The 21,900-nt window shown below is 41.5% G+C and overlaps 1 protein-coding gene across 6 annotated transcripts in view; it reads right to left on the bottom strand.

Moving 5' to 3' along the window:
- The window catches only part of LOC148320225 (neurexin-2-like), a 116,295-nt gene extending 96,937 nt beyond the window's left edge, over positions 1-19,358 (bottom strand). For 5 of the 6 annotated variants that reach the window (XM_088278945.1, XM_088278951.1, XM_088278949.1 and 2 more), the window contains exon 1: positions 19,294-19,358. The gene's annotated coding sequence lies outside the window, so the exon portion shown is untranslated. Of the gene's footprint in view, positions 1-9,631; positions 9,750-19,293 lie in introns of those variants that run through there. The other variant, XM_088278946.1, reaches the window with a different exon arrangement.
- Between the last annotated feature and the right edge of the window lie 2,542 nt (positions 19,359-21,900).

Here is a 21,900-nt window from a genome sequence, read left to right as displayed (position 1 = left end):
AATTTTGCTTGATCATTCATGACGTGTTGCGTGAAATGCCACTTCCTGAATGGGTCTACAGACAAAAAAAAAAAAGTTTTCACAAACTCTATAAGGACCCAGGAAGAGTGGGGGGAAAAAGTGAACCAGAATCTCGGAACTGCGCTGACCACCCGTGGTCCTTACTTTTATTATTTCTTTTGCACACGTCGACGGTATTACAACACATAATGCAATTTAGTAATTTTGTCTCCCCGGAGGGGCAATAGGGTTCAAGTCTTGAGGTAAACCCGTGGCGAATCCCGAGCCTATCCAATCATTATTTACCCTCGCAATAACGTCACAATGATGGCCACTCAGGATTTTATTTCCTTCAAGAGTCAACATGCAACCCGAGGGAGTGCCAGAGGGCCAGGCAGAGTGGTCAGAGGTCCAACAGTTAGTGCTTGTGCATGTGCAGATAATACCCAGCACCGCTACAAAGCAACGAGGCACAAAGCGGCGGGAGAATCTGCTGAGCGCAATCTGCATGAATCCAAGCAGGCTGTGGTTCATTGTGTGAGTTTTAGTAACATTTGAGCCAACACAACGGTGAGCTAACAACCCCTCTCTGTCGACTCAATAGGATTGTTTAGTGAAAGCCCAAACGAGGAGGCCATCGATGATGGCGGTGGGACTCGACAAAAGACAAAAATGGATTACCGTATCTTATGAATTATAAGCCGCTACTTTTTTTCCTCGATTTTGAACCCTGCGGTTAATACAAGGGTGCGGCTTTTCTGTGGAGTTTTCTTTCACCAGTAGGGGGCGCTTTATAGTTCAGAAAATGCGCTAAATAAATCTAGATAGTTCTCTCTTGGGTCTTTTCTGTATTCACAATCTGTTTATGTGCATTCACAGTACAAAATCGTTCCGTATATGCAGTGAACAACTCATTTTTTCCAACATAAAAAACTGCGGCTCATAGCCCTGATGCGACTTGTATACATCGTTTTTTTTTTTTTTTTTGGCTTATATACAGGTGCACCTTATAGTCCGGACAATACAGAAAATATTATACCCACACGACTTTCACAAAAGAAACTGAATCCAATACATGAGGAGTATCCAAATTCTGCCATTACAAAATAAAATACAATGAAGAGCTCTTAGTATGATGCAGCGCAGTGCGCAAAAAAAAAAAAAGTAAGCAACACAGTTGAATTAATGCATTCCCGACAATGGCGATCACTACATTTTTTTGTACAAGCACAATTTTCCCTCTCTTCGATCTCATTAACTTGAGCTGATATTTGTCGTGATGTGGTCACTGAGCGCATGCGAATACACGGCGTATGACCGAACGCACTTGAACATGTGGCTCGTTGATGACTTCATCGGCTTTTTGCCAAGTGCTCAAAAGGATGAATAGAGTTTCCATGACAGCTGCCTGTGTATTAGTGAAAAATAATAAGAGGCTGTTGAAGAAGCATCTGAGCTGTGAACACTTTGTTTTGTAATCTGCAGCTTGCGGTGCAATATTTCAAAAGACTGCATCATTTGCTCTGCATGGTTATTGGCCCCAAACAGTTTAGCTCGACTCTTTTCACTCATCAATTCTCCCATAGAGCAGCGGCGGAGGTTGATTACGCCACCGTCTTTTAAATGGAGCCTGCAAGACTATGAAAGCAATTACAATCCGCCTATAGAAGTGAAACGAGCAGAAGAGCGCACTCGGTAATGACATCGAAGCTTGAACCCGTTACTTGAAAGTGAACTTGCCGCACACCTACACGCTCGTTCTCAATCTTCCACTTTGCAGGTCAATGAAAACACATCCGCGTCGGGTTGGGGAAGAAGGATTTGCATGTGAATGCTTTGAGGCAAAAAAAAAAAAAAAAGATCCTGCTTTGCATCATAATTAGGGACTTCTGTTATCAAAGATTCATATCTGTGAAGTTATTTTCTCGAGTCACCACATCGTGAAACAACAAAAACGCAGAGGATGACTTGGCAGTGGGCTTGGAAGTGAAATGAGTGAAGGTCCCCGAGGTGGAAAAAAAAAAAAAAAGTTATCATTCCGAGTCTGGATTCTCTCAACATTGACAGCAAGGGAACGTGTTGACAACCTCGTATTTCTCATCAACAATCAGTTGGCAGCCATTAATTCTTTCCCCCCCTTTTTTTATGGTTATCTTGCGAATTTGAATGCAAACGATTCGGCCTCAAGCTTTGGCACGCATCCATTGTCTTTAATGTTCGTCCTAATTAAGAGTCACAGGTGAACTGCAGAGGCCGAGAGGCAGCGAACACCATGGACTGGCCACGAACAACCACCTGCAGACAATTTAGAATCGTTAATCGATTTCTACCAACCAAGGTAAAATTACGTCTATATCCGTCAATGGCAGTGAATGAGTTAAGGAGTGAAAATACTCAGAGATTTGGAATCAAAATAAAACAGTGACCAATATCTGTTTTTATTTCCCCCCCCCCAAAAAATACAAGTTCTTTATAAAGAAGTTTCCCCAGAAAACTGCAAGTGTTTACTTTAAGCGTGTAAATATTGACTCAATAGCTTTATCTCTATTGTACACTTTGAATTTGGAAAGAGCCCCACAAGACATTGCAGACAGCTGTAAAAGCATTCGGTGTTAAACAAGAAAAGAACTGACACAATCCCGCAGTTTGAATAATGGATGGAAACGACGACATGGAAAAATGATACGTACTTTTAATTATCCATATTAAGCTTGCTCGAGTCAGATAAGGAACAAAGCAACACCTGACCTACATATTTACTTAGAATCCGAAATATCATACCTAAATGTTTCTGTGGCGGGGATCACTGTTCTAATTGCGTTCTCTACTCCATAATTTGCTGCTCTTACCATTGTTTCGGGCTTGCGATTTCATTAAAGCGACATCGTTTTGCTTTGATTGCTGTCTCACGCTGAATCATTTACAAGGCTTTCTAATTGTTTAAGTAATTAAGCGCAACTGGGAATTGATTGCTTCATCCATGTTTAAGAGCGGGTTTGTCCATTTTGTTGGCTGTTCGAACGCGCCTCTGCCTGCAGGTCCACGGCGCAGACTATATTTACTCGCTCATATTTAATCAGGCTTCCCTGCGAGACCGTGCGCACGCAGAAAAACCTGCTCTCCCACGAGGCCAACAATAGCTGCTTACACAAAGTTATCAGATGGACGCAAAGTGCGAGCGTGTGCATTAATGGATATTTTTAAACATGGGCCTGATGCGACTTTTTCCAGCGAGTAGATAATCTCTAATTAGTATGGATGTTTGCATACGTACGAGACAAGTTGCGACCACAAGGTTCCGAGGCTTCAAAGTCCAAACATTGTCAGGAGTTTGCCGTTTGAGAGCAATATCCTTTTAGATATCGTATCAGGAACACCGAAGATCTATCAAGGCACTTTTCAAAGTCAAAGTGTTTTTTTTTCATCAGGCAGCCTTGTAATAAACAAAGATAACTATAAAGATAGCGGCTACAGAGGATGCTACTGTTTACTAATCCCTTCCCTGTTGTTTCTTCTTCTCGACACAGCCGGGTTATTATGAGACTATTGAGGGATTTTGAATATTATTTAGGTTACTTGAAAGCTTTTTCTAAAAGTAATGCCGCTTATGAGACGCCTCATTCCAAATGGCTGAACCCAAACTGCCAAAAACTATGACAAAATATCCACAAAATATCAAACATCCATATGGATTTTTCTTTTTTTAATCTAAATTAAGTACAAGCCTTAAGTACATGGTCATTAAACAAAACGTCACAATAACAAAGAATGTAGAACACAGTAAACACTAAGCAGCAATATCTTTTCATGGACTGAATTTATAATTAATGCGCCATATTTTGTTATATTTTCATGATACAAAGACTACGACAGCTTTTCATTCAATTTTAATTCAAACATCTTTCCTGTGTTTATAATGAATCTCAAGTTCTCCAGCACCTTACAACTATGATCAATAATACATAAAAACTCACTCCTTTATGCCCAGTCCTCATTATCATTTTAAAATGGAGGAAGATTAAGTTATTCTCCCGGCTCTCAAATGTCGTGGGCGTGTCTGAGGAATGTGCAGAAGCCCCGCCCCTGCTCGAGTGTCAATCACAAATCACAAATCACAAATCACAGGAATAACTAATTATTTTTCTTTTTAGCCTCATCCTGATGGTGACACATTACTCCCAGAAAATAAATCTGTGTAAAGCCTCTGGTAGCTGGAATATAAGTCACCGGGTCATTGCGGGGCTTTTCTACAGTGGGACAAGGCTACATTCTAAAGTGGTCATGCCAGGCCAAAGCCCCGATCCATGAATTCATTTGACAGGGTCCTGAACAAATAAAATTCTAGTTCAGGATTTAAAAAAAAAAAAAAAAAAAGTGAGACGGCTTTTCCTGAACCCCAGTCACTTTGTAACTCTAAAAAAAAAAAACAAAAAAACACTAAACAATTTAGATCAGAATGTCTGCCTAGCTTGCGGCGTGCGCGGATGCTCAAATATAATCCATTTTGAACTCATTGGGTGCTTATTTTCATTAATCTTTTAATGAATTCCAAATAAATTCTTCTGAGAACATGTTGCTTTATAATATGTCTCATTAACTGTCATGCGTCTGAAATTACAACTGCTATTGCAACGTCCCAACGACTGTCTCTCTGAGCTGCCGGTATTAACATACATTTTTAATGATTATAAATACGAGGTTTCAGACACAAAAAAAAAAAAAAATGAGAAAGTTCAGTGCGAATTGTGCAGCGTATATAAATAGGACACACTTGAAAACATAAGCAGTCGAAAGGCAGCAGGGGGTTGTCACTCAGGCCGTGCCGGTGCCCGGGGGGGGCTTCAGCTCAGCTCCAAGGACAGCATCCACCCTCCACCCTGCAGCACACCGGATGAAGCCACAGAAGGCTGCTCAGCTGTGCGCCATCGCTCCGGCAAGATGCTAGCTCGCCCGGGCCCAGCTGAAGCTTCTCGCCGTGTAAACCGACAGCTTAAAAAAAAAAAAAAAAAAAAAAAAAAAAAGCGGCCACGGCGAGCTATTATTGCCGACTTCTAGGTTGGAACAAATTCCGCCAGTGCTCTGCCAGAGACACCTAAGAGATTTGGCTGCTTAATTTTCTTTTATTGCATTGATTAACTCATTTCGGCATGACTTGGCTTGCGGTAGAAAATGTATTCATATTGTGCAAGATGTAAACTTTTTTTTTTTTTTCCATGATGGAAAATGTTTTGTGGCAGTGTTTGCTCAAGGTAGTCCCGGTGGACACTAGAATGCTTTCATTGAGGGCTCCAAGAATGGATGTTCATGATAATCCATTAATTGATCGTTAAGAATGGGATCAATTGTAAGGACTTGTTTTTGGTCTCATTTTGGAGAAATGGAAACAAAATGGAGGGCAGTGTCTGGCTAAAATCCATAGAGGTGAATTACTTTGTTTGGCATCAGCAGTGAAAATTTGAGCAACAACCATGCAACCAACCATTAGAAACATACGGATAATAACTATTAACCAATAAATGGACTGCTAAGTTTCCCCCATTTTTGGTCAAAGAAATTTTGCATTTGACTCTCTAAAATACCCTTAAATGAGAGTCACCATATAAAGTGCTTCTGATTAACCCAGTAAAGTTCGGATGTTCTAGGAGGCTTTTGTTCAGAGTTGTTTTGGGTTAGGGTTACCAACACTATTGCGACTTAGAACAATTCGGTTCCATCTGAAAAAAAAGTGTGCGTGTGTGTTTTTTTTGCTTCTTTTTACTTATATTATGTTATGTACTTAACAGCCAGTACGTGCCAGAAATTCCTGGGGCTCCTTCAGTGTTGCTTTCAGTCTGTTGGGCATATATTTTGGAGGGACGTTCGTTTTTTTGTCACTGTTGTTGTTATTCCCTGGTAGATTTAATGCCTTAAATATGCTAACTTTGAAAAATGAGACCACTTTGAAACTGTGGAAGAACTCTGCTGACCGCGGTTTTGCGTTTTAAGCGGTGACCACCAAATGTCAGGAAAAGCCGACCTGAACTTTAAATGGCAGCACTTTAAATGTTGGCGGGAGTGTGCCAAGTCCCATTTAACAGACTTTTCGATATTAAAAGATTTTTTTTTTTTCTATTGAATTGAACAGGTTACAGGTCAGATTCATTGTGGGGAATGATTTGAAAGGATTTATTTATTTATTTATTTTCTAGCTGCCATTTCATCACACTGCAATTTATTTTGTTTTTGGTTTTATCTTTGTTATTTATTTATTTATTTATTTATTTTTACAAACGCAAGCAACGTACCATCGGGAATCATTTTCAAGCGTTTCCAACTAGAACAAATCAAAGCAATACACATTTGAAAATGGGTCACCTGCCTGTAAGCAATCATTGCTTGTTTCATTTCAAGCAATTGAAAGCACCTGATCGACAATTGGAGCACTTTACAAACCCTAAACACGCAACATTACTTGAAAGCATTTTCAAGTATCACCTGGGAACACAGTCTTATTTTACTTTTAAGTACAGAGAAATTAAGGCTATAATCCAGAAATATCTGAATATATCATGACGTTAGCAAATGAATGACTCTGTTTCCGGTACTGCATATCGAATATACATAAAACTTGCATTTTCAGATTCTAAGTGCAAGCAGTGAGAGCAGAACAGCATGCGCTTCCAAATGTATGTCATGTTGGAAAGAACGTTCCCCGTCTCCTTCCAGCTTTATGAATCATACATGTTATCCTCTCTATGGCTTCCGCAATCCTCTTTTCTTTTTTTTTTTTTAAGGTGTGGTGAAGCAAACGCATCACTACAGCTCAATCTTTTATGATGGGGCATTTTTGCGGCATGGCTTCAATTACTTGAAGGTGTTTTTTTTTGCGGGGAGGGTGCGTGGAGGTGCAGGAACAGTGTCTGCGTTGTTGTTGTTCTTCGAAGATGATAGATGGGTTATTTTGGTTAGGACGACTATTGCGGCGTCAACAATAGCGCTTGCAGATGTGTCATCTTTTTTGTTTTATCGCCGTGTCAATCAAAAGGTTGGATCAATACTACTCAGACTACAATGACAAGCGTAATATATCGCACGCTATAATATTGTGTCTCGCTTATAAGATGTGCAACTGATGAAGATGTCGTATTGCCGAATCAACAATGGGAGTTAATGAAATCACTGTCTTATAATTATGTTGCACTGTATGTGCGTGTGTATGTGCACGGTAAATTTCTATAAGCCGCAGTAGCTGTTTTTGAAAAAAAAAAAAAAAAAGTCGCACCAGGCTACAAGCCGCAGTTTTCTATGTTGAAAAAAAAATTGTTTACGGCATGTGCAGAACGATTCTGTACTGTAAATGCACATAAACAGATTGTTAAAACAATGCCTTTTAACACGGCAACAACTTTGCTAATTAAAACAGAACAGACCCAAGAGAAAAAAAAAAAATCTAGATTTATTTATCGGATTTTCTGAACTATAGAGCTGGTGAAAGAAAAATCCACAGAAAAGCCGCACTGTTGTATGAGCCGCATGGTTCAAAATCTAGGAAAAAAAAATAGTGGCTTATAGTTCGGAAAATACGGTCGGTATATATGAAGTAAAAATGTCACCTTGTCTGTTTTTTCAAGAATTTCTAGCAGCACCTAATGTTGAGGCCAGTAAGAGTATGCGATCGTCGATTGTTGAAGAAAAAAGCAAAACAAACAAATATTCATCAAAAAATACACACATCAAAAAGTATTTTTCTGGGACAGACACCCACGAACAGAAAGTCAGGCAAGCGTGACAATCCCTTTAAAAAGAATCAAAGTCTGCTAGAACTACTGTATATGTAGGCCATATAGCGAGTGTGTGCGCCTATGTGCGTGTTCCAGCATTCCAAGACGTGCAAGGCATTGGAACAGCTGACATTTTCACAAACCAGTAAGCCAGGTAATTGAGTCGCTAAGTGCACAACACTCGCTACAAGCATAAACAGACTTGTGCGCACGCTACCTCATTAAGTAAATGCAAATGTTCTGTAGGTGTAGTACAGGAACGAGTGCAACATGCATCTGCTCACTGCAATGTAGCATCCACCCGAAATGCAGGAAAAAAAAAAAAAAAAAAAGATTATTTGATGGAGAAGACAGCAGGCATCACCAAGCATCGTCATTTGCAAGTGACCTGCTGTTATCAATGGCTCAGCATCGCGGCTCTTATCTGCGAAGATTGCTGCTATGAGTCTGGGCTACAAGGGCTGCATCGGCCCAGATGTATCCATCATCGACATTCACTCAGTCCTCGCTCCTCTGTGTGTGTCAGATGTATTTGTCTTGAGTACGTAGTTAAAAAGAGCGCCCTGCTCAGTTTGAGCATGCTATGATACTAATAATGGAGAGCAGAGGAGGTGGTGAGGAGCCACATTTCAGGCTCCCACTGTTAAGCTAAAAGGGGAAAAGGGTGAGGAACTGTTTTGATTAAATTATTAGCACCCACACACACGCACACACACCAAACAAAAATGGGATTTAAAAAGAAAAAAAGGTTGCACACAAAGGCTTGCTGATCCCTTACAATAGCAAATGTCCATTCTGTGCACTGTATCTGCTCTAGTATGACTCACTAGGGGGGAGAAATAGATAGATGGACTCCTCTCCTCACGAGCAGCGGGGCAAAAACACATAAAAGCTTGGCCCGAGGTGGCACTGGAGGACGGGTTGTGTCAAACTAGTTTACCCTCTGTGCAGCTGCCACAATGGCACATCTCAGAGTCACCATGACATCGTCGCCCCCCCCCCCCCCCCCGCCCCGCCCCGCTCGGCTGCACTAAAATTTCATTAGTAGCTATTGGAATTGTTTAGGTCCATGCATATGACAAAAAACGTGAAGCTATAAAGAAAGGAATCGTCATAGATTTTATTCATCGAGGTAACATTTTAAAAGTCGGCTCAATACTTCCAAGTCTACACGTAGAACACCGTTATGCGTTAAACACAAAATTGTGACTTGCTTAACTCACTCACTGCCATTGACGGATATAGACGCCCAAAAAGTACAGTCATTATACCTGGCCTGGTAAATAATGTGGAACAATGAGACAAATGATATTTCTTCTGGACAAACCGGTCTTGAGTGATATAAACAAAATACAAGATACAGTTAAACCCTCAGCAGGGATGTGGTCAGCTAAGAGTTTGAGTCGTATGTCAAAACACTTGCCAAACTTCGAAATCAAACAACAACCATTCGTGCTTCTTCACGACATGTGCGAACAGAGCGACAACACGCAAACCCAACGGTGAGGCGGGTGAGCTAACCACCTCAGCAGTTAGGTCGTACCTATTTGAATTGATTAACAGCAACAGACATAATTACGTCTGATTTCGACTAATGACGATGCATTACTGCTTGTACGAGAGTGCGAGATTCTCACGAGAACAAGCTCATTAACGCCATTGTGCAACTGCTCACAAAAGGTTCAGTCTGGGTAAACATCTCCAAAAATGCATGATCTCACTTAAAACCTGGAGGGACTATTTGGGGGGGGGGATAGAATTCTCCTGTGATACAGAATTAAAACGAAGAGCAGATAGCTATCATTTTAATGAGCAAAACCACAGTTGGGGAGTTATCATTTACAAGCTCTAGAACACAGATGAACTTCTACCTCTTTCAAAGCACCTCTTCGGAATCACCAACATGCAAACGGTGTAAAAACGTGGCCATCACGAAAGCCAGCTTGTGTGACTTTGACTCCATGTGACAGTTCCTACCCACTCAACTCAAAAGGAGGACCAAAATTGCTGCTGAGATGTCATCCTTCAGAAGAACAATCTGCATCAATCCACGTTGCGCAAATTAAGATCCTCATCAAGAAACTTCCTAAAAATTGCGTGTGGAAAAATCAGATGAGACAAGCGGTTCCTCCTGCACCCGGTCGACTTTAACGGGATCCATCATTGGCTCGCTTTGCTTCGGCTTTTCTCCCTTATATACAGTCCACGGCTAATGATGGGAATGTTTGCCCTTGAAATCCCAGTTAATAAGCAGCTATGCTATGACATCCGCGATTAGATCATCCGGCGCTGTCACATCTCATCCTGAGGAGAATGCCACCAGACAAAAGTGAGAGTGGGCGCCAGCGAGCGTCCTCTCTGCCTCTGCCTTCCTTCCCTCACACATGTACACGCAAACACGCACAGCCGCGTTTGCAAGCACTTCAGAAGACATCACGCAGACTTCACTTGATTCCCCCAGAACCTGCACCACACGCCTCACGTGGACCCAGCGAGAGCTGACACCGAGGCTGACGTGCAGCCTCCTGACGCAGGTAAGATGCTCGAGACAAATGCCTTTATAGACAAAGCAGCCGCGGGCAAGGAGAAGATTGAGTTTGCTTAAATGAGACTCCTGATGCATAGACAACAATAAATTAGCATGAATCCGTTCCCCATGAGTGACGCCTGCAGACGGAGGGAGGGTGGAAATAAATGGCCGCCGCACTATTTACCACACATCTCCCGCGCCGCCGTCACTTGGCCATCTAAGTGTGACAGGCCCGCACCGAGCACAGTGGAGATCAGCGTGACGGATGGACGGCCAGGCAGCTGTTAAAATCTCTTGATTCAAGTCCAGACTGCTGTGCCACTCAATGATCAATTGCATCCGTGTAAAAATGACAGCCAGCGTAAAGTGACAGAGGGAGTCCGACATTAAGCCATTTTGGGTGGCGACCCGTGACATTTTGTTATCATACAATACGTCCCAATAATGATATTAATCTGTACTCTTTAACCATTTAAAGGGGAAGTCAACTCAGATAAGTTTTTTTTACAAAAATATGTTCTATGCAGCCTCACGAGTCTAAACAGCATTCTGAAAATGAAATCAACAATATGCACCCGTGATTATCCATCTCAGGGAGCGGCTATTTTGACACTTGCTGTCGACTGAAAATGACATCACAGTTGCTTAATATCAGAGTTGACTACCCCTTTAAGAAGACATTGCTTAATCGTAGCACTATGTTATTTTTTTTTAATCTAATAAAATACTTAACAATTGAATTTATTTTAGCTTTATCTTGTTCAAGACGTTCTGAGAGAGAGAGAGAGAGCGAGAGAGAGAGTAAGAGAGCGAGAGAGCGAGAGAGAGCCTTATCTATGACCCTAATTTAGCTATAAATAAAAAGAGACATGGTTATTTACTAGGGCCACTCCCACTGCCCTTTTTGCACATAACAACCAAAACAAGCTGTGGAACTACCCTGTGCAATTTCTCAGCCAAGTATCCATTGTCTGGCCGGTCACTGGGACTAGTGGGGATGCATCACTTATATGTGTCAAATTCCAAAACCTTGGTTAAGAAATGGGAAACACGGTGAGCATGTGTATTTTATATTCGACAATTACTGGCCAGGCATGCAAGTTAATCTATGTACAGTATTTTTTTTTCAAGCAAGACATATTGTATGTACACAGCAGCAAGAGCCTATTTTTTTTTTTTTTTTTGTTACCATGACGCTGTTGTTGTGTAAATGTACCCAGACGTAGCTGTATGCTACACAACTCTCATTCCTCCCCAGGGAGAGGTGTGTGGATATTAGCGAGAGATGAATGCCTGCGCCGGTGAAGGAGGTGTCTGGAATAAAAGAGAAAGATTCATTGAGAGATCTGCAACACAGATAGCGAGCGACCTCGGTAGCACCGTACATTTGATGCCGGTTCAATTGAAATGTTTCGAGTGGCCGAGCCGCAGTCGGCCTATTTCTTTGTTTCTCTAAATTTCAAAGATTGGTTGTCACTCGGTATTGTTTTGTGACATGTGACATAGATGAAGTGTTTTAATGTGAGTGTCAATCTGCCAAGGTGCATTTCCTTGCTTTTTTTCAGGTTTTAGCCACAAGACACCGGCCAGTGATCGTACGTTGTGAACAAAGGTAGGTCGAGAGATAAAACGATAACATAACTCGGGCATATGTTACTGCATCTGTTTCTTGCCGTAGATTTGAGACTTGTTTTCGAGCTGTCTTCTGAGCCCTGTAACTGCATAACGTATATGCCAGGCAGGTAATATTGTGTTTTATGTCTCTACGGGCACTGATAATGCTGCCTGAGCACATTTTGGTTCACGGTGCAATTTTCGGCTTCCTTTCCTCAAGCTGTCACACAGTAACAACGATGGATGAGCTGTAATGTTTGCAACGTGACACCGCTCGCAGAATGGTGCAATCTCAATGAGGCTAAGTGCGTTAACGCTTTAACCATTAACTGCTAAGACACATATGTTGCGTTTAATAAGGCCTGCTTATTTTATATAGCTTGGCTTTAAATAGTGTCTCAAGGGGGATTTTTTTTTTTTTAGCACATTATTCTGGAGATTATTATGCCTGCAATTTAGGATTGTGGACACATACAATACAATATTCTTGTGACTTTGTAATAAGATTTATTATGAAGGGTTAGTTTGACTTACAGGTTTTAATTGATCATTTCGGAGCAAGGAAACAAGCTGAGTGTCACTGCAATTAAATTAAAGTAAAAAAATATGTATATTTATTTGGGGCAAATGTCCTTTGAAAGCCTCATCACAATTCCAATTTTTGTTCTACTGGTCCAAAACATGACTAAGCACTGTACATTAGCGTCCACCATTCATGGGGCTCAATCTGGGGGCGGGGGGACGATTGCGGCCCCCCTTGAGCTTGAGGGAGGCCCCAGATAGGCTGTTGACATTGCGTCATGTCAACAACAATGTGTCAGTGTCAGGAAAATCAGCATAGGGTCAATTTACTAGCTGCTGCTCGGTGGTGGCTAATAAGAGACCCACAGAAAGTGGTCCGTATCAACGACACAACTGGAACCAGACAGTGCAATGACGGGTCAACGTTTGGAATTATCCTTGATGGGGCCCCCCTACTCGCGGGTTTGTCCGAATACACCTACAGAATAACAAAATTAAATTGGCTCACTCAGTGCACTCAAAAAAAAAAAAAAAAACAGCACTATGTGCGGTAAGTGGGAATGTTAGTGCGGGTTCTGACACATTCGAAAATTTTACTGCATATTATTAGCTAACATTAGTTAAACAGAAGACCAGCTAACAAACAAGTTGCAATCTATTTGAATTTGCGGCCAAAATGTATTGATTTGTTTTTGCTATCACAAGATATGAAACAATTTATATTTGCATCAGTTGTCTGGTATAGACCAAATGTAATATTAAACAATAAAAGTAATAAATGTAATCTATGCAATGTAATAAACATGAAGCATTGATGCCGTTATTAGAAATGGCCCCGCTCACATCTACGCCTCTGCACAATTTAGAGTCTTCATTTGACGTAATAAAAATGTTTTAGGATGTGGGAGGAAACCGGATTACGCAGGGGAAAATTCACGAAAGCACAGGGAGAACATACAAAACATCAAATCGAGATAGGAATTTAAATCTCCTGACTGTGAGGCGGACGGGTTCACCATAATCCCACCGCGCTAGCGCGGCTTCAACCTTAAAGTCCCTAATCAGGTGTTAAAGTCAATACAGGTACTTATTTATGATTTGAAGTGGCACGTTCAAATTAGTAAACCTCACTGCAAAAGTCGCGAGCGTGTTGTTATTATTGTATAAATTAATCAATAAATACTTGAAACACAAAAGTAGTACACATTCCTTGGTTTGTTTATTATTAGTCTTTTGAATTCTACTTCGGCCGGGAAAAAGACTTAAAAGTCCCTCAATAGTTCCTGTAAGTAACGTTATAGTCTCAATGTCTTTCTAATGTGAAGCGAGAGTACACCGTTAGCAGCCGACGTAGAAATGGCAGTTTTATCAGGAGGGCAACACTTTGAGTCGACAGAATGTCACCGTAAAGGCTTGTGACCTTCTGAGAATACATTAGCACATGTTTGCGTGTCTGGAGATTCCGTGTCTTGATACAGTATAAGCGATGAAGCTACTGAATTCTCCTTTGTCTCACGGGGAGAAAATGCAGAGATTAATTTAGTATTCCTGCAACGGGTATTTAAAATGCAGGTAATTATTTTAATCTTGTCATCATATGCAAATGTGAAAGAACGGCATCCAGACCTGACAATCTGGAGGTAGACCAATCTAAAGTAGGAATTGTGAAGTGGATTGATATGTATTCTCACGGCGATGAATGACAATTTGGATGAAAAACACATAACATTCCAAATGTACAACTATTTTCTAGCAGGAATTAATAAATAAATTAATAATTTTATATATAGATAGAGAGAGAGAGAGAGATTTGTGCAATCAAGCGATTACATTTTTTAACTAATTAATCTAAAAATTTATTGCGATTAATTAGTTTTCTCCACTACTATTTTTTGTGTAGCTTTTAACAGGTATTTATTTGAATAATATCTTGTAATTAATGCATAATAACATTAAATCAAAGACTGTTCTAATCGCTTTCTTTGATCCCATCCAAATGGTAGTCACCTTGACAGGAAATTTTCTTAGAAACAATTCTCAAAATGTTTTGTTGTGAGATGATGCGCTAAAGATGTACAGCTAATATGGTACAGTATTTGAATTTGGCTTTGCAAGATATGCTAAAAATAAATAAAAAAAAACTGACTTCACTGAGTTAGAATATTTAATCGCGTGAATTATCATTTTTTTAAATTAATCTTGAGTTAACGCTTTAATTTTGACATCCCTAATATAGATATATAGCGCATATTTCTATGAAACTCTGGAGAGATTAGGTTCATGTACATAATTGCAATGCTTTCATTCATTCTAATGGCATATACTGTTACATTACATCCATTTGTGTTTGTTTTTCACAGGTCTACACAGCCTCGCCTAATTAGATATTTCTTATACAGTCGCTACGAGAACCTTTCAAATGTTTTTGTAATCATGAGTCTGAGAAATAGAAAAGGTTGAGAATGCCTGATTGAACTCATCATATATAATCATTTCCAAACAATGGTGCCAGCAGGGCAGGGGAGAATGCACTAACAATGCCCTTGGCCGCACGTCAGTCTTGGAGCAGCACACCCGTGGTTACATTGATGCTTGCAAGTACGTATTGTCGACAGGATCTAACTGACATGGGGTCATGCAAGTAAAAAGGCAGGTGCCCAAAAAAAAGGCAAACAAGTCAGTCAACAAACTGGCAAGGACACCCTCGTGCCAGGTGTTAAACGTGGCCCCATAGCTACATCTGCTCCTGGTGGGAGACTACATGTGTTTCTGTTGTAGCCAATCAGCTTGCACTTCAGCAGTCACACTGTCATCTACCCAACGTCGAACGCTGCAGCTTCCCGAACAGCAGGACGATGAATCTGCAGCAATTACACGCCAGTCGAAACCAGAGTTGATGATAGAAGAAGGTTCAAGTTACCCTTCTTCCTCAGTCTACATCCTGGGCTGTCAAATCCACTAAAATAACTCGGCAGACTCTTAGTTAAGCAGAAGATTATTGCTCCTCAATAAATAATGCACAGGAAAAGAAAAAAAAAACATCCATTTCAATTTCACAGCACCAATGTTTTTCATCATAGCTCGTATTATATCGGCGACATGCTTGCCAAGGCCAAATTCAGCGACTCACGCCGGACTTCTTCCTCAACATCATTTCTCCTCGTATGACAGGCCGCAATGTGCCAAATTTAGCTGAATCTGGAGTACGATAGATCTAACATAAAATGACCAGCCCTTCACCTGTGGTGAAAATAGCAGACAATTTTCCAGATATATGCCGATAGCATTTTGCACAAATCTGGCAAAACAGCACATGGGTGTCCACGATATAGCTGACATTAAATCCACATGAAGACTTGGCTGCCTTCAAAGCTTGGAGCCACTGTGGAAAACAAGTGGCATAATGACCCAGATTGCAACGTAACCTACAGCACGCTGCGGGTGTCGCGCTTCTGACTTCAGAGCTGCTGGGTATGTGTTTTACATTGTGTGGATGAGACTCTTTTATTTGAGCAGAAATAAAGCCCAAAATCCTATACTGGCCCAAGGTGTAGCTTAGACAAAGATCTCAACAGTGACCTTTTTTTTTTTTTTTTTTTTTGTGTGTCTGTGTCTTCACCATCCAGGGACATAATCCCTGTTTGGCCGTGCAGCTGGCATGCAATTGAGTCACGCGTCAACCCTGATTAGAAGCAGCAGTGGTCCGCGGGCCCCATTCCTCTGCCAGAGCCAGGAGAGGGAAAGGCCAGGGCCACCACATCCAGTCTGTGGATGTGACCTTGATGGGCTATGATAGAGAGGAAGCGACACAATTCGCAATGCCACACAATATCTGTAACCTTCTACTCGCCGCTATGCAAGCGCAAGCTACCGAGCAATGCCAGACACACACACACACACGCGCACACACGCACACACCATGTCAACTCTGCCCCGCGATTAATTCCAGCAGTCTCCTCCTTCATGCCATCCAATCATCCATCTCTCTTTGCATATTGGCTGCTGCCTTTGTGTGAGGTATCTTAATTTCAAATATGATTTCTTTTTCATGCTCAGCAGCTGCTATGCTAATTTAAAAAGCGATAGTGGCTTAAAGGGAGTCCAAATACCCAGCTGAACGAGCAGTAGCCACATACCATACATTCATATTCTATTAAAGAAAGCACATCAGAAGTAACCGTTTCCATGACATCGTTTTAGTCTTTGGGCTTCATCACAAGACGCCGGAATTACCACAATGTTGTGAAAGTTGCTAAGATGAGGGGAGGTAGTAAAGACAAGTTGCTATGGCACCATGAGAGATCATCACTTTACTTTGTCTGAAAATAATGTATGCACTTCAAATATATCATTATCTTATGCTAGCGACGTACGGTGACACGGGAAAAAAAAAAAAAGCTCCTCTACTAGATTTTAGAAGGAAGAATAACCTTGCGTAGCCACCTGTTGTTACACATTCAACAAAATAAGTCATCATCTCCCGTTGTGCAATAAATGGCCGAAAGGTGCATCATGAGTGTGACTCTCCTTTCCAACATGGAAGCGCATTCCATATTTCCACAATACAGGGACTTCCATGCAAGTAGACACATTCTACTGTGGTAATTAAATCTATGAATCTAACGATCTATCTATGGTATCGATCTATGTATCAATGGTATCCATCTATGGTATCTATCCATCTATCGATCTATGTATCGATCTATGTACCAATGGTATCTATCTATCTATCAATCAATCAATCAAATCAATCAGCCTGTGGTATCTATCCAACTATGGTATCTATGAGTCTTGGTGGAGTTCTGATGACCTCATCTAGATTTACACTGTTACTAATCTCAGTAAAGACAAAAAAGTGTCACAGATGATGACAGATGTCTGTCGAGTCAGAACACAATAGCGTTAAAGACGCCACGGCAAGACCAGAATATTTACCGAGAGGTCAGGGGGGAGAATGTAATGTGGTGTCAGATTAGAGCTGATATGGACGAAAAACAAACAACTAAATGTGTTCTGAGCTGAAAATACACAGTGCATGGGGCATGACTGTTGGGAAAGCAAGTTCAGCAAACAGAAAAGCCAGCTGCTGGTGTGCAGCAAGCTAAATATATAACAATAGTACAAGCTCAAACACTCAGCATTGCATGAGTTTGCTTTTTTTTTTGTTAACATACAGTAGCTCTCATTTAAGGGAGCGCACTTAAGAGGAGATTTGCTTTTAAACAAGTGTGTTACTGAACCCAGTCGAGAATGAACAGCGACTGCAACCAGAATAGAGTTGACTCTGCAACAGAGATGCAAAACAGATACGCGAGTGGGGGCTGGGTGGGGCTTGGTTTACCCGATTCAGGTGGACAGGAAATCAGTGCTGCTCTGTGAAAAATCCTCCTCACTCTGGTGAAATGAAATGTGCTGTCGGACTAGAATTTGCATAGCAAGTATGGGTGAGGCGGGAAGGAACAGCAGGATGCATCAAAGAATTATGTGAGGTGTTACCAGCCTTTTGACTGATCACGATAACGACTTTACAAACGCACAGAGATGGGAAGTAACGCGCTACATTGACAGTCATTTTTTTTTTTTTTGCATAGGTAACTTTTCGATCTATTATTGTATTATAAGTAATCCTAAAGTCACACACACACGGCATTATTCATGTTGATGTGGGCCTTTAAGAGGCATGGCCTATTAAGTGACAAAGCACTCTGGTCTCAGCTCATATTTGCAGTGCATCATCTGGTTAGTTCAGTGTGAGCCATCATTTCCATGCTCATTGCGCGTGTTCTCATTTTGTATTTGAATGGTTGTCACGTTTAATAAACGTCTTCTATAAAAATAGCTTTTGACTTACTGCCAATAGGAAAATGAATATGTAAATGTCTACCAAATAAAGTAACTAGTGGTTGTACATGCATAGGAAAAGTCAAATACTTTACATCCTTGCATAGAATGATGCTTATTACAATCCAAGAACAATCTCGTTTTTTTTTTTTTACCTGACAGCCGCCTACGTTTGTCATCTGTTTGACAAGCGATTGTGTTTCTATCTTTTCTAAATATACAACAAGAAAATAATTGGATGCTGAAACACGCCTGCACGCCTCCTCGAGTGGCCCACCCTGCTGAACTGACACCACATGGAGGCAGCATCTGCTTCCTATGGAGGCGTACATGCCACGATACTGCTTTTTAATTCTAACAGACACAAGTTTTACCAGAGGGGAATTAAAAAAAATAAAATAAATAAATAAAAAACAGTGGTACTTTCGCCTACCTTCATCCTGGTTGCTAGTCTTTTCCCCACAGAACATTAACACCCCCCCTTCTCTCTCTCTCAATAATAAATAGGCTACCAGCGGCATGTTAGGGAGCCTGCATGCAGCACCTTCACCTCACTTTTAGGCCAAATGAAGACAAGCCACGAACATGTGCATCACACAATGGGAGCCCTTGGCTCCAGTTCACGCTGGTGACTGAAGCCTTGATGCAAATCATCATTCAGCACGACCGTGCGCTGCATGTCTCCCGGCATGCAATTAATACCCGACCTCAACCTTCTTGTTTGTTGCGCTCATTTTTTTGGGGGGGCGGGGGGGGTGGCACGCTCTCCCCACAACAATGATAAAAAAACAAAAAAAAAAACACTTGCCTTAAAATTGGATCACGAGTTCTAAAAGCATGGCGATATCTCAAGGAGAGAGAGAGAAAAATAAAGTCTGAATATTTGTCGGAATTGTGGCATAGCCCGCAACAATAACAACAACTACGTTAGTGATGACATTGAAAAAGAAAAAGAAACGGCGGCGTTTTTGCGGCATTAAAGCTCACGAAGAAGGTTGGAGTGTGGGAGGTGCGCGATGTCGTTACCTGTGCCTCAGCCGGCGATCCCACACACAAGCGAAGCGTTGTTTTTGTTTCTTTTTTTTTGTATTCCGGCCGGCCAAAGACAGCAGCAAAGAAGAGAGGGGGTGGGTGGGGGGCGATCCTGCATCAAGGTGAGATAAAAGCAGCAGCAGGGGAGGGGGGGGGGAAAGCGTGATTAATCTTCAGCGTGGTGGTGGTCGTTCTTATCTGCTGTATGCGCGGAGGAAAGCGAGAGAGAGGGAAGCCCCGAGCCGCTCCGTGCAGACAAAGATGCTTCCTCTCCTCCGCAGCATCCTCCTCCTCCTCCTCCACCTCCTCCTCAGCATTGGGGGCCGCCTCTCCCCTGACACTTGATGCTAACAGTTGGCGAGGTAGCTCGGCCGGGTTGAGGGCGCGGTCAGTCGTCGTGGACCAATGAAGCTTCCATCCCACCACGCCAACAAGCAGCAATGAAGCCGGGGAGGATTTCGGGGAGGATTTCGATGAGCGTTCAAGCCCTGGGTGTGCAGAGTGCATCTTTAGCCTCCATTCTAGCACAAGTTGGGGGGCGTCTGATAAGGAAATTGCATTTTTTTTTTTTATGGGTGGGTTCAAAACCAATAACGGAAAACAAGGGTGCTGGAGTACCCATGAGCAAGCCCATCAAGAGAGTCAACCGAGAGACACCGCCTCAAAAAATGTTTAACTGCCTATGTAATCAAACTATAACTGTAAATATACCACACACTACAGTGCCGACACACTTTGATATGATTTAAAACACACTTTACATCCATCCATCAATTATCTGAGCCATTTTTCCTCACGAACGGTGTGCCATAGCCTATCGCAGCTGCGTTCGGGCAGTGGGCGGGGTACACCCTGAGCTGGTTGCCAGCCAATCGCGGGGCCCGCAAAGACATCCATCTGCGGGACAATTTAGAGAGTTCAATCAAGCTACCATGCATGTTTTTTGGAACGCATGGTAGGTCATGCATGTATTTGGATTGTGGGAAGAAACCGGAGTACCCGGAGAAAACCCACGCAGGCACTGGGAGAACATGCAAACTCCACACAGGAAGGCCGGAGCTGGAATCAAACCCATGACCTCTGTGTAACCAGTGGTCCACAAAAATAAATTGCTTTATTTCAGGAAAAATAACATATACAGCGAAGACCTTTTGTAAGTTTAGTCTTCATCGAAATATATCTCTCAAACAAACACTATTTTCTTGACACAAATGACAACTTTATCAGCCAGGGCTTTGAATGTCGTTGAGAGAGGACAAAAATGCAAATAGTGATTGAGAGGCTTCAATGAACCAAACATATGTTATTGGACAATGAGAGCTCGACGGAGTTCTGTGAGAAAGCCCACGCAAACCAAGTGAGAACATGCAAACTCCGAATGGTGCAATGCAAAGCCAATTGTGACATGCAAATATTTGCAAATACAACTAACGTTCAAAGCATACGTTAAGGAGGGATTTTGCTTGTAATATCCGACAAAAAAAGAGTTGAAGAAAAAATGCAACTCCTACATGAATGTTGTTCCAAAATGAAAATTAGAAACTCGCTGCAGTTAGCAAGAAACATCAAGTAGACTGCGGTAGTAGGCCGCATATATGCAGCGGGCTGGATCGGGCCCCTGGGCTTTGATTTGACACCTGTGATTTAGCTTTCAAGCAACATGCATGATTTTGGAATGTGGGAGGACGCCAAAGCACCTGGAGAAAACCCACGCAAAAACTCCCAACGCTGAGATTCAAAGCACGAAACTCAAATGTGAGTCAGATGTGCTAACAAGTAAGCCTCTGCCCTGAGAGGATATTCATTGAACAATATTTATTATAGCGCTTGTAGTTTGCAGTGGTTTAAAACGACCCTGCAGCATATCGAGAGCACTTTTTTTTTTTTTTTTTAAGATTGTTTATGTGGTTTACGCAAAATGATCCAATACAATTCGACAGCACTGCAAACTCCGACCACAAAAATAAACATGTTGTTAAACGCATACCTCTCGGAAAAGTGACAATCAAAACAAAGCCTTGAGCCATGCGCTTTCATTTATGTGAGTTTATCTGTTGACTATGTGCGCAGCATCCTGATTTTGGGCCCGTTCTTTTTTTTTTCTTTTTTTTTTTAATCTAGTTGTTTTTTGAGAATAAACGCATCAAATAAAATAAAAAATATTAAATAATAATAATAATTAAAAAAAAAAACGGAAAGGCTCACAAGACAGAAACGTTTTTGTACGAGTGCACGCGGTCACTATCTGCAACGTAAACTTGCGCTGTTAATCCAGATTGTGCAGTTGGCAGCATTTTAAATTGAATTTGGATAATCCCATTGAAAAAGTTCAGACACATCTCTGTCAAAATCCCATCAGATCGGGTTGCGATACAGTATTTTGTGCTTATGTGGGATTTTACGAAGCTATTCTTCGTTGAGTTCAAAAGTGCTAATAGCCATAATGCATCCAATTAAGGCTGCTCTCTTCGGTGCTCCTTTCATTTTTCTAAAAGCGCGACTTTGAATTCGACTCAGGTATTGACTCTTATTACATTGTTTAGGGGTACCTAATGAGGTGTCCAGTGAGTTTATTTGTCCATGCCACAAGGTAGGAAGGTG

This window comes from Idiotropiscis lumnitzeri, chromosome 17, assembly GCF_059441095.1.
Source record: "Idiotropiscis lumnitzeri isolate Australia: NSW breed Sydney's pygmy pipehorse chromosome 17, RoL_Ilum_1.0, whole genome shotgun sequence".
Lineage (NCBI taxonomy): Eukaryota > Metazoa > Chordata > Actinopteri > Syngnathiformes > Syngnathidae > Idiotropiscis > Idiotropiscis lumnitzeri.
This window is presented reverse-complemented; position numbering and strand designations above follow the sequence as displayed.